General features: G+C 41.8%; 1 protein-coding gene across 1 annotated transcript in view; it reads right to left on the bottom strand.

Annotated features, from left to right (window-relative positions):
* slc44a5b (solute carrier family 44 member 5b) overlaps window positions 1-14,091 on the bottom strand; it is a 105,727-nt gene that overhangs the window by 60,834 nt on the left and 30,802 nt on the right. The gene's annotated exons all lie outside the window — the stretch shown is intronic.

The following is a 14,091-nucleotide window of genomic DNA, read 5'->3' as shown; positions in this document are numbered from 1 at the left end:
TCTTCCCCTGCCTAAAACTGAAACTAAAACATAGTATTCTAAATGAAGCCTTGCCAGTACATTTGATGCCCTCTCGCACGCTGATCAGATCCACAGGGACTCTTGGTGTGCTGTCCAGTCTGTTAATCGGGTCCCCTTCCATGTCGGAGTGTGGAACCTACCTCCAACTTCATTTCCCCCCCCTCACTTTAAACGTCACCTGTGGCTATGATGCTTACACCCATTCATCTGTGTAGTGAGGAGCTTTCAATTAACTAGGATCTAGAACAACTCTTATTTTGACATCCCAGAATGTACGATCTAACGTAAAACAGGGTATACAAGGCAACAGGAATTTCTGTAAGGGGTTAATTGAACCCTGATAATTGTACATACTTTACCTCCTTCACTGGGGGTATCAGTAGTATTTCACATGCTGTTCTCTAAAGGGGCTGTCACTTGCTGGAGAGAGTACTTACCCTCTGCAGAGAGGCAGCCCTGTGAGTGAGCTGCTGCCTCTGGTCTCTGGGGTAAGTTCCCCACCCCTCCACTACTGCTCTAAGGGCATTTGAATACACTGTCCTTTTAATGCTGTAGATTTGTCAGGACTGACTACAGCTCTGCTAATGATCACACAGACAGCTTCAGTATCTAAAAACTACCACAGCTTCACGAAGAGGGGATGATAGATTATTATAGCAATAATAATTGCTGTGCTGTTGCATTATTAAGCTTAGAGCATGCATACTAAACCTCACCATAGCCAACAGGAGCAGTGAACAATGACATGTATTAAGGTCTCTCCACGCGGTCAATGCAGGTTCTCAGAAAGACATCAAAATGCATCTTGAACTATAATTTGCTTGTCTGCTGCAGGCACCAACTCAATATTTGCTAAGTAACATCTTCCCTACATAACAGCTGTGGACTTTGGTGATACTATTCCTTTGTACTGCATCTCATAGAAATGTTCTCATGGCCCAAAACCAGGGGTTTAAGATTTCTCAAAAGGCTTTCACACATTTTATTTTATTCTGAAATTGGGATCTGTATATTTACTGGCTAAGAATGAATTCATATTTTTTCCCTGCACAACTTGTCCAGTGTCAAGTAGGTCGGCGACCGCTGCTGAGGCTTTTAAAAAACATAGGTTAAATACCCACATACTGTAGGTTTATAAAAAAAATAGTTCATAATAGTTATCATGGCTGATCTGAAATGGTGCTGGACTAAAAAACGAAGTGATTGAAACAGAAGGGAGTTCAGTGCGTTCAGGAATGAACGAGACTGTATTCGTACCCCCCCCTTGTCACACTGAAGCGCCAGGCAAGAGGAGATATTCCGGCAGCAGCCTCCTCCCGAAGTACAGGACCTTCATCACACGGACTTTAATCGACTATTCAAAGCAGCTGGGCGGTTGGGTTTTTCCAGATAAACCTCATAAAGATAAGAACATAAGAAGTTGCAAAGACGGATGCCCATTTGACCCACTGAGCTCATTTGCCACAGAGCTTTTGTAGCTGCGTGAATCATTCATTCCTGAGAGGAGCCCAGAGTCCTCAACCAACCGGCTGGGAAGCCCGTTGCGGATACCCACAATCCTTTGAGTAAAGAAGTGGTTTTGTTTTCCCTTGTCCTAACTGGATTCCCCATCTGCTTCCAACCTAGCTCATGAAATATACCATGACCTCACAGCAGTCCAACTAGTTTTCCTGCGGCACGGAAAAAAAAAGTTCACTTAACTTAGGACATCGGCATTCTGATGGCTTAGCTAAGGTTTGCAGCCATATGTCTTGGAAATCTCTAAGCTTAGAAACTAGCATACAGTATATTACACCAATCAGCCGTGACTAATTAGGAGGTGTATACATTACTTAAACATTCTGCAGTACCACTACAAAAGAAGGTTTTGATGGTTAAAACATTTGTCATACATTAATAGGATATATTTTTACAGGCATCAAAATATATTTTTTTTAAAGTGAGAATAGTTTTCCCGAACCACACTTATGCTGACAAGGTGTTATGGATTCTGTTATTGACATACGGAGAATTCCCACATCAGTGTGAAGCACACCGGCACAGAGGCACGGTGCAGTCACAGACAGGAGAAAGATCAAATTCTGCAGATGAAGATTCTCAATGCCTGCGGTTCCTGTGAATTTCAGCTCCCCCACCCACTCTCGGTCGATGTGCAGCGCACGGTATTTTCTGCAGTGTGAAAGCAGGAAACGGTTCCGATGGGGTTTCCATTAGGTTTCCATGTTCAGCAATGCCCCCTCGATTGCAAAGCAAGATTCAACCCAGCACAAGTGCGACTTGGCGTCCCGCAAAGGTCACATCAGCAGCCCTTCTTCAGAGGCTCCCAGTTCAGTCTCAGAGAGGAACTGGGGTGGTCTGTTTACAGGGGCACACAATGATGACTGCACCACATGCCTTCTGAAAACCACTGCTGCAGCTGGAGCCCCAGTAGTCAGTATTCTGTTTGTTTGTCTTTTCCTCTCCGGTTACAGAAATCTCTCTATAGTTCGTATCAGGAGGCGGCTGGTGGCGACCAGGCTGATGCATCTCCGGAGACTAGAACAGCCAATTCATATTATTTACTAGCGTTTGACTCCGAGAGTTTGTTTTCAATTGTTTTGGAAAATTTACTGCCACAAGCAGCTCCATTAAAGACTAGCGAGCAGGTGCTGTTCTATACGAGATTCACTCGCATTCACTGTATACTGGATCAATGCCAGCCATCGACCTCGCGGTACTAATCACAAGTTGCTGTTGCTGTAATACATCATTAATTTCCATGGCGTATTTATTCCCTGAGCAGGTAGGACACTGCCTTGTGTAGTAGAGGTAGTACTACACAAGGCAGGATCAGGTGCTCATGGGAACATCTGCACCACAGTGGGTAAAAGCAAGTATAATCCTCAGGATTGGTAGAGCAGTTTTATGCAGCATCCAAGTGAAAGTCCAGTTAGAAACTGGGTTTGCAGAATAGAAGGTGCAATTATTTATTTCATACTCTTGTGTGACATTTAGTTTACCATAGTCATGGGGAAGAAATCTCAAGCATCTGACTGCAATGTTACCTCTTCTGTTCTGTTAGATTACTTTGGCTCATGTTAAGGTTAAGTTTAGGCAATATGACTGCTAAATAGCCAACCTGCAACTCCTTTAGCAAATCACCTGTAATGGCTACATGGACACACAGTTTTCACTGTATTCAGCATAACCCCACTACTTGTATATATTGCATACACCATGGACACATAACAGCTCTACTCATATTGAGTTTTATTCAGTTTCTATTACATCTATTATTATGTAACCTAATTTTCATAACCTCAATTTTGTGATTTTTGTGTTTCTGTGATTCTTGCGATTTCTGCGATTCTTGTGAGCTCGCGGAAAAGACATTTCATTGCCAGCAACTACTGCTGCACGCTGTATTGTTGTGCATTTGATAAATAAACTTTGATTTGATTTGTCTGGTGAGTTCTTGCAGAGCAGTTGCTACAGATTTCTCCTGGTCTGCAAAGCACCTGAAGGCAGAGGGGTGAGCAGGCGGCCTGCTGCAGAGAGCAGAAAAAGATCTTATTAAATAAAACGGACAGCAGGTTAATAGCTCAGGCTTACCTGTATGTGCAGAGGGGCTACAGGCACGACTAGTCAAGTCTTGACAGCCCCAGAGTAAAATCATACCAACAGGTCCACAGTACTGTGCAGCTAAACAAATGCGGAAAAACACACTGCAGAGCCTAACATACCTTGGTCCATCAGGAGAACCAAGGACACTCAGTTTGCTTATTGATTTTTAAAATGCATGCAGCACCTGAATCCACCCACATGGACAAATCTTCTAATTAGGCCCAATGTTTAATCAGCAAAGTGTTTTGAAACGTGAGGCAACCAGCTGTGCCAGAAATCGTGTCAGTTTTGGATGACCTTGAGGCTCTGAGCTGCCGCTATGCTCTTCGGTTGCCTTGATCAGAATGACAGAGCATTCACTTTTTAAAAAACAAAAAAAGAAGAAAAAAAATCTTCTATTTAGCTCAATTTAATGCCTTTCTCCAATGCTCCTTCCTTGGTAACTCTTTGTTACTATGTTCTAAATAAAGGAAGCACTCTCTATTCCAGCATCCTTCTCTTTTTAAAAACCCATCTTTTACATGGAGTACTGTACGTGCTGCTCTCTTTGTATTGTCAGGAATTCAAACAGCAATAGAATTGCAGATTAAACTTTTGAACTGGACACCCCCAAAGGCACAGAGAATGCAGCAAAGGAAATCGATAATATCAGTATGAATTCATTGGAGGACGCAACCCTGCTGACGAAATGAACTGCAAATTCTTTGCATTAGATTGCAAAGATGTATCATTATCTAAAATGTCTGCATATGTTTCAGAAATAATTGTGCAAACAAGGGTTTCTATCAAATGGATGCATGGCTTTGAATAATGACACTGAAATAAACTGGAATTCGTAAAAAGAACAAAGCTCTTTGATTAAACAGTCAAGAAAAGTTCCCTCAGCTGTGAAAGGTTTAGCAACACTTTAGCATGACTGATACATACTTCCTGCGAGAGTCAAGATTTCAGCTCGCTGTTGCAGTCAATAGGCCTGAGCTGTGAGCAGTGAGGATGGGGGCTGTCTGACAGCTGTCCTTTTCAATCTCCTGGGCTGTGTGAATCCCAGCAATGATCACATCAAGCCTCTATCTCTCCTGATTGCCAGGAGTCTGATTCCAGGGGCTTTTCTCCTGAAGGGGGGAACAAAGGAACCTTCAACTCTTAATAATAGGGTTTAAGAACAAATATCACCAACTTTAATCAGGATCCCCGAATGTTTAGCTGTGAAATAGATTGCCTTCAATTTCCTAACTTGGTTAAGTTCGAACTAAAGTCAAGAAAAAAAAGACTATTCGACAAACATGCTGGTATCAAGAAACAGAAACACCTAAACTAATTCTATTTCCTTCTCAAATATCTCTCTCAGCCATGTCTATTAATGAGGACTGCTTTACATCTAATTAGCATCTCCTTTATAAATACCTACATGAAGTGCACTCTCTTCCTAAATCATTGTTAATCTCTTAGCCTCTAGAATGTGATGTTACAAGGCCTTGTGTGGAGAAACGTAAAATCAAATCTCAGATTATCTCATAATAATAGCAAATGTGAAAAGCATTAAAATAAAGATAAAGAATTACTTTAACATATACTTTAAGTCTTAACTAAATATCAAACTAAAAAAACCCACATATATACCGGCTATGTACAAAAAGGAGCTGGGAAAGGATTCTTAGCAAAGCTCCTTTTATTGCAAATAATGAAGCAGGGACAGACAGCTCCTAACAAATAACCTTGTTGAGTCCATCTCAACAAAATAGCTCAGAGCAACTTGCAACTGGTAGGTGAAGCATAAACACGTTTTCCTCTCCTGCCTTCTATAGTGTAACAGGGCTCATTTATTATGAGCTGTTATGGTGACTTACTTCACTTGAGAGTTAAGAAGCATCGCAGACCTGCTAGGTCAAATGAATGGTGCCCAAAGCCACACAGCACACTATGCAACACGAGAGTACACCCAAGTGACAGACAATCCAGTCCCAGGTGGGACACGGCACACATGCAACACTGGTGCCACAGCTATCTTTTGGTCACCACATGGATTTCAAACGTATTTCTGATCTGGAATCAGTCCATAAAAGAGCAACCAGATACCTTCTGGTTTAAGGTACTGTGTGTCTAACAATTACAAGGGAACCTCACACAACTGTTCAGAATCCTCAACCCACTGGACTTCTTCAGCATGAACAGTGAAACGAGCACCACAGGACACAAGTGCAAACTACATGGAGATGCATTTAAAACCGAACACGGGAGGCGTTTGTTTAGCCGAAAAGCTGTGGGGGTATGGAATGAACTGCCCAGCTGTGTTGGTACTGAAGCCGATACCCCGGGTTCTTCCAAGGAAAGGGTGGATGAGCTGCTTGGATCAATTAATTACAGTACTAGCCACCAAACGAGAGAGCCTGGCCAGTTGACCAACCCTTTTTTGTAACTCTCATCATGTTGTTATCTCGGAGACGGATGCTGACAGAACTCTGATCGACAGTCCTTTGGAATTAGAAGAAGGAGTTTTGATTGGGAGAACATGACAGGACTTCAGCTGGCACGGGCAAATTACAGCAACAAGAACAACGTCAAAAGATGCTGATAAAAACCCACTGGGTGACATGACTAGATTTGTGGCTCACCAGATTTACACACCTGCCTGTACACTCTGTGTATAATGTACAATGCCTGCGTGATGGTAACATGGATCTTTCTTGGGCCAGGCAGACAGGAACTGCATTCCCTCACCTTTCTGACCAGCTTAAAGCAACCCGACAAGGAGGTTATCTAAGAGTCCGCCCTGTTTAAAGGAGAGCTTCAAGGCATCTACTGAATGTCGGTTTTTTTTTATGTATTCTGCTCTTGGGGGAGCTCCTGTTGGTATTTCTGCTCACTAGTAGCTCCAGTTTTTTTGGGTTTCTGGAAAGTACTATAGAAAAAGATGCCAGGAAAAGGAATGGTAATCAGGGTCACAACAGCTGTATACTTTAACAGCTCCGTTTGCAAGATTTCTCACCTCTGTGCACTTCTAATTAGCTGCCTTTGTGCATTTCCTGGTGGCGACAGGCTCCTTTCAAGGCACGGAGCATGCAAGAAATGTGCATGAGACGCACGGGCAAAACTGCAGACAACAAAAGCAGAACTTTAGGGACTTATTTCAGGCCTTTCTCAGGGGCCCTTACAGCTGTAAACTGTTTCTCTCGGCAGAGAAAGGAATTCATGAATAATCCTCACTTCACAGCCTGATTAACAGGCACTGCTGGCCTCCATGGTAACGGCTTGTGTCCTTAATCCCAATTTAATTTGGACTGCTTTACTTAATTACATTAGCGGCGCGTCTACGTGGGCTAAGGAGTTGTGACACGGTGATCAATGGACAATCACAGTCTCCTTCTGATCTATTTATCCGGCCTGTTACTGGAGCCCGCGGAGGAGCTCAGTTCATCTTTATTATTGATATGTCTGCTTTTCAATACAAGGCGTACCGAGAGACTGATTACATTTGCTTATCAAAAATAGAACCGTATCACCAGGGGAAGGGTGAGTAAGGAATAAAAACCCGCATAACTGTGCGACTTATGTTGGCCAGACGTGTTTAAAACCCGGCAATGAAAAGTGTTATATAAGAGTATTGAACTATTACTACTAATCACTGGCCTTGATTATCAATCCTTAGTACCACCAAAAAATCTGTGAGGTTTCTATGTCCGTTCGTATAGTCAGAGTCATCGCAGTGTGACAATGCCAGGGAAAAACCACAGTCTGACTTTAGCCATTGGTCACCTTGTGCTGGTCCCTTTCGTCACCCTTATAAACTTCGAACAGCTCCTCCCCGTTCCATTCTGCTCACTGAGCCCTCAGCCCTCAGCAACCCTCCGATCCCAGGCAAGAAATAAAACCTCCCTTCCACTCTTTCAACTGATCATCCTTTTAAGTGTTGTGCCTCCGATGGAGGTGCTGGAAGAAAAGTTTTGCGCTGGTCTCTTAAAAGTCCCCGATCGACCCTGGGGGCACTGCAGTGGTTTCCCTTGGAAATTGCGCTGGTGGTGTTCCAGCCGCCCCTCCTGATAGTCAACCAGGGGCCTCAAGGGGAAAGAAGTGCAAGAATTTCTTCAGCGCTGTGCAAATCGCTCAGCTCTCCTCATTCCCTCTGAAAGCACGTTCATCAGCGCCTGCAGCTACCAAACTGCATCCTTAGAAGTAAGAAGCTCACGATTATGCATGTTTTTTTATAAATTTACAAGGCTGTTTATTAAAGCTTAATATTCCATGTAACTCCCTGCTGTACAGTAATGTACTTATTACCAGTGCTTGCTGAAAAATAGTCAATTAATCTTTTTGACCGTTTTTTTTTCTCTGTTGCAGTGCAGTGTCTAAATGAGTGATGCAAATTACAGGCAGTGAATGCAGTTTATTTCCTGCAGTGCTCTTGGCAGTCAGAAACAGTCAAAAGGCAATGTAATGTTAACTTTGGGGTTCAAGTGAAACATTAGACAATTTTTCTAACCAAACCTTTTTTCATTTTTCAAATCGAAGGCGTCTTAACAAAATCTAATTTAGGAACTGCAAAAGCTGTTAACGGGGAGCTCATACATACTGCTGTGCAGCTCCAAATGAGGATCAAAATTTGGACGAGGCAATATTCACTTACATTATGACAGATATCGCTACAAAGTTTACACCTTTACAGCTTACAGTTAGCAGTTGATTTTTTAATAATTATGAAAAAAACAAACGCTACACAAGATACACTTACTCCTGATCACATTAATTTAGCATTTAAACACTGGTCTGAAGGAGGAATATTTTAACAGGCTTACCCTTTGTGGTAGAGAACAGAGCAAGAGTATGCCATTGAATTAGCTGAGGCTACGCTCAAGAGATCTGAAAGAGGGCAGCTGTGTACAGAGTCAAAGGAGATATACCGTAGTACAGCCCACCTTGTTTTCTAACTGTGGACAGATGTGCACTAGACAAGAAACAGCTTTTCATCCTCTTTCCAAACCTTAAAGCCTCACAAGCCCCAAAACTATTTAAAAGGCCACAAGCTGGACAGTGTCCAATACTGTATGCCATCTATCACACATATCACTTATCACAACTATCCTGTATGGTCCAAATGATTTAATGGATAGGTGATTAGATGGATGGAGTTATTGGAAAAACATGCTTTCTTCTATCTCTTGTGGGCAGCTGATAGATTGAGGTGCACATAGTGCCCACACATCTCTATTTTAAACCTCACCCAGTGATTCTCTCAGGACCTCCAGCTCAGAGAATGCCTTCCATTACACTGCACTCTGCAATCATGATGAAGTGCCGACGGAAATGAAGTCATGATGTTTTATGTTGTAGGAGAACAATCTGCCATATGGTGAAACAATACACTGTAGGGTCTCTGATCTAGCTGGTAGAGGAGTATTTCACTGCATATCATAACTCACTTTTTAGTACATGATTGATCCATAACCTTATTTTCTCAAACAGATTATAATGGGTTGAGCTCTGAAAGAGTAACACTGTTAAAGAAAATAAAAAAAAGACTTACTGACCTCGACAGATAAACAGCCTGCCTGTACGTAATTGTTGTAGACTATTCCAGCAATTAATCTTAAAAGAGAGGGCAGATCACAGCTTCAGCTAACAAAGGTGGCAGGCAATGTGAATGTACAAACTTCCTTTTCATCATCTGGCAGCACTCTGAGATCGGGGACAGCAGCAGTCCTTCCCTGCTCGGCCCATTCAGAAAGAATCCCCTGGTTGCATCTCCAGTCAAAATGATACTCTAAACTTGCCTTCGTAAAAACATAAGGCTATTCTCGAGCCCAGCCCTAGCAGCATATACTTATATGCCAGAAGTAAGTTCTACTTTAGAGCACGAGAAGGAATGATTTAATAAAGATGCTCAAATGGTTGCCATTTACTTTTTCCTGGATAGGACCACAAGCATACTGCATATTATATACAGTATATACTGTACACACAGTATATATACACTGTATACTGTACACACACACACGAGGATCGCCCAGAAAGTAATGCTGAGCAACCCACCTACATGTACACTGAGATGCTGCTTGTTACAATATTCATTCGTTGCATTTTAAATGTCTCTCAGTATCTTCAGACATACAGTTTACCGATTATATTCACCAAGAATTATAGAGTATGTATATGAATATGCATTAACTTTATGTAGCACAACGCTTTGAAGATGGAATCATCTTGCGATTTTTAATAAAGCCCTTTTTCATATAGAATGTCAAATGTATAAAAAATTCAAGGATACAGTATACATATAAACACCACTGGCAGAGTTGAAATTTCTAAGATGGTCCCATCTCCCAAGAGCTGTCAATACTTAATATTCATACCCACAATTTATAGCGATTGCATGAATTTCAAATGTCACCACAACACTGGAGGGTGCTCCTCATGTGGTACTGTGTACAATGGGTCTGTCTTCTCTTTATTTATGAGGTCTGCATAGAAAGACAATTAAGCAAGGAATGGGGCTTTACCATGGCGAGGGAGCGCTGGAAGGGACTGAAGCCGAAATCCCTGTCCCCTGAGCTCCTGCTCCGCAGCCTCAGAGCCGGGACAGGGAAATGGACAAAAGCAAGTGGTCAGAATGGGAGGGACTCTTTCGTTGCGCAAATCCGGCCCCATCATCCACTTGCACCGACTGATAATGGACAATCACCTCATTTGAAAAGTTTCTGTTGAATGTTAGTTTAATAATCTGTGTACTGTTGCGAAATGTGTTTTGTGAAATAAAGTTTATTTTGATAGAAAACAAATTCCTAAAGGGTTTACATAGACGTGCTACTCCTTAGAGCTGTTGTCAGTTTAAATTCTTCTTCTTTCATAAAACCTCAAGCAAAAAGCAAACTTTCTTGCAAAAGTGAATTTAAAGAGCCCGTGATGCACTGTATAGCTTAAGCAATGCAGCCTGATGAACCTGTAAAGTATGTACCTCTGCATGCATTCATTTAATTATTTGTAATCTGATTTGGGAAGGAAAATGATTCATTCAGATATTTGCATTCTGGGCAAACACTCAGATACAGGCACGTACTAAATCCACGAAAGATGAATGGCTTCAGACCATCGATGTGGTAAAAATATTGATTTCATCTAGTGCCTCTCAGACCTGATGTTACTTTGTCTTTTTTAGAACCGTCATCTCACAAAAGCTCCATCACCTCCCCAGCCCTTATTGGAAATAAATGAAGTAAACAAGTGAATAGCTTGAGGAACGTTAAACTAGGAACGCAATTAATAATGTATGATGGATCACAGCTGGAGCTCTGTCTTCTTTTCTTCTTTATTTTAAATGTATTTGCTTTCTGCATCGCAGAGAGTCCCTAGGAAGTGTGCCAAAGTGATGCAACATCTTCCGACTGCAGATTCCTTTTTCCTTATTGGGTGGCCACACTGTCCAGATTTTACCTCGGCAACGTGGGCTTGCAGGAGTTTTCTTTACTTCCTCCTCTGGTGCCCCTGCAGGACGCAAGCAGAGCTTGGCCAGGGGACGCAGGGGTTCATTCACAGGGGGCAACATCCTCCCGCACGGCTCGGTGAGAAAAGGGCTCGGGACACAACGTCCTCGCTTGCTGGAAGGAAGTGAGCACCACAGCCCAAAAAAACATTCTCTTGCGTTGCGTTTCGAAAAAGAACCGAGCCAGCCATATACCGTATGGCACGTACCGAAAAATGCCCTCTTACAAGAGCAAAAAGTGGGAAAGGAAAGCTCACTCCCACAGGGTTCAAAGATGAGAAAAGGCATCTGCCCACTCCGTCGGTTTTTTTTTTCTTCCTTTGCACTAGCAAAAGATGCCCTAGTCACACTTCTCTTCAACAAAAAGAACAAAAAGAATCAAAGAATTGAAGTGACCGCCACCCGTTCACACAAAATAGATGTCTTGGCTACAGCTAGAACTGTGGACAAAAGAGTCCGCACCTGCGGATTGGTATTGAGCTGGAAACCACCACCGAGTTGGAGGAATAATAACTTGCCAGCTAAAAAAAGGAATAAGGCTCAAGTCCTGAAACTCAGACGGAAGAGGAAAAGGAAGGCATTTCGATAAAATGGAGATATTGCAGCAAGGACCCAGGACAGTTTTACTATTATTCTAGGGATTCCCCCGAAAACTGTGATTTTAAGCTGCAGAATTTGCTCAGTTTAAAGAAGACTACTCATGAATTACTGCACAAAAGGGTCAACATAAAAAAGGAAATGCTGCTGTACTGCCTATTTGCCTGCTATGACTCATTTTTTTTCCAGCCATTAAATCTCCATCTACCTACTGCACGTAATGCGAGCCAAGCCTTTCAAAGCAGAACTGTGTTCCGCAGTACTCAAATTTATCAGTGAAGTCTCATCGCCATTCTAATCATCCCCACATGTTCAGAAAGGCATTGTCTTTGCATATTTATAGTCAATTGTTATTATACTTCACAAGAGGTCATTCATCACTGGCTGTTCTTTAGCACTTCTTCCAGTTAGCTTGCTTACTTAGTATATATTCAAGACTTCACCAATGATTCTAAGGCATATCAACAGCACGCTTGTGGAAAGTCATGTGTGAACTGGCTACATTACGCATTTTAATGGCACAGTTCTAAAGTGATTTCTAGCACAGTTCACACCTCTCTTTCTTCAGGACAGTTAAAACACGTTCGGATCTTTGTCGGCACCAAGGAGTTTAATTTCACAGCTCTTTGTGTAGACTTAAGCAGGGAGATGACACCTCAGAAAGGGAACCACACTCATTTTTTTTAAGATAGAGCTTGACTACTCACTTGGATCTTGAAACACAGGCATGAAATAGTTTTGTCACAAAAAGGCGCACAAATTGAAACAAACAACTGTTTGTGGATAAAGCCACACCTCAAAATACACAACAGAGAGAGCAGTCCTGCAATCATAGCTCAGTTTTTGCAAGGCAATGAAAATTCTGTTCTCAAAAGGCCTTATTGGGTATATTAAAGCTTCACTGACTCCGTCAAAGAATATCAGACAACAAACCAGAACTACTGCTGTCTAATGACACCTCAAACCAGATTTGCACAGTATTCTTTAAATGAAATGTAATAAAGATCAGTAGGGATGGAGATACAACTGTCATGTCATTTTCATCAGCGTATCAGAAATCTCAAAGTTCAGTCTCAACGGGACACTAGGAAAAACCCAGGCGAGGGAATGTGAATTACAGTACACGATCAACAAATACATAAAAATCAAATCCTTTCAAATCAGCTTGGGAAAATCTCCCTTTGGCAGACAAGAACAATGGATAAATCCAATTACACAGGAGGCAGATGAAAAGTAAGTGCAATTTAATGTGATAACTAGCAGTGCACTGGGCCCACAGAGTAGATGGCTTTTCAGATAAAATTAGTTTTATCATTGTTTTGTAAAAATAATAATTACAGGCAAGGGAACCTATGTCAAGCTCATTAAAAAAGTAATTATTAAACTTTCTTAAATATCAAATGATATATGGAAATTACGATTTAATACTTCTTTTTTGGGGTCTTCTTGTAGTCTGTTTATAATGTAAAAATTGCCTTATTTTACAGGTTTTCAGGTGTTTAAATTGTATTACATATACAAAATAACTTACTAAAACAGCTTGGTCTTGGTACCAGCTAGTCTTTCAGAAATTAGATGGAAAAAATAAAATGCAGTTCATGAATGGACACTTTAAAACCTCAGCACAGTGATTTCAACCATGGCATTCAATATATGTTTCAATAAGCACGCGTGTGAAGATTGACTGATCTAAAATCTGTATTCATTCCAGAGCACTTTGCTAAACATGGCGATCCTTTTAAACTGAACAGCCTCAGCAAAATAAATATTCTAATATCCAAGCTAGTGCAGTCTCTGTGGCGTTCCGAAAGAAGCCATTGTCAGGATTTAACACATACGGTATTCCACAACCTTTCAAAAGAGCTTTTTTTATTCTGATGATTAGAAGAACAGAAAGAGACAGAAGGCAACAATTAGGAACAGAACATGGGTCCTGCTGTTAGCTTTGCAGTGTGTCCCTCTCAGGTTATTAATATTTAAACTGCATGCAGCCCCAATTTAAGGACAGAAATGATTAGGCCTAACAATTAAGAAACTTATATTTGGGGACTCGCCTACATGTAATGCAATTTCAAGCTATAATGGGATTTTGTTTGTAAGTAATGATTAAACTTTCAGACGCGGCTTCAGTTAAATTAGGTCATATCCAGAGGCAGTTTGGAACTCTGCATGGACAACAGCAAAGACAGCCTCGTTCATCCAGCCCCTCGGTTCCAGGGATGGTTTTGGGGCATGTCCTTAAAAAACATCCTTATTCCGATACAGATCGGGTGTCCCTGGCTGAACTAGAGTCCCCCAGCAGACCCCATCTGCTGGTGAACATCTATAGATTGATTCTCTCAGACCGGCGTGGCGCTTCACAGAAGGATCCGCTTTCGCTGACCGCTAGACACCCGAAC

Source organism: Lepisosteus platostomus, chromosome 11 (genome assembly GCF_059453375.1).
Source record: "Lepisosteus platostomus isolate fLepPlt1 chromosome 11, fLepPlt1.hap1, whole genome shotgun sequence".
NCBI lineage: Eukaryota > Metazoa > Chordata > Actinopteri > Semionotiformes > Lepisosteidae > Lepisosteus > Lepisosteus platostomus.
The sequence above is the reverse complement of the archived record's forward strand: the minus strand, read 5'-3'. Positions and strand labels throughout refer to the sequence as shown.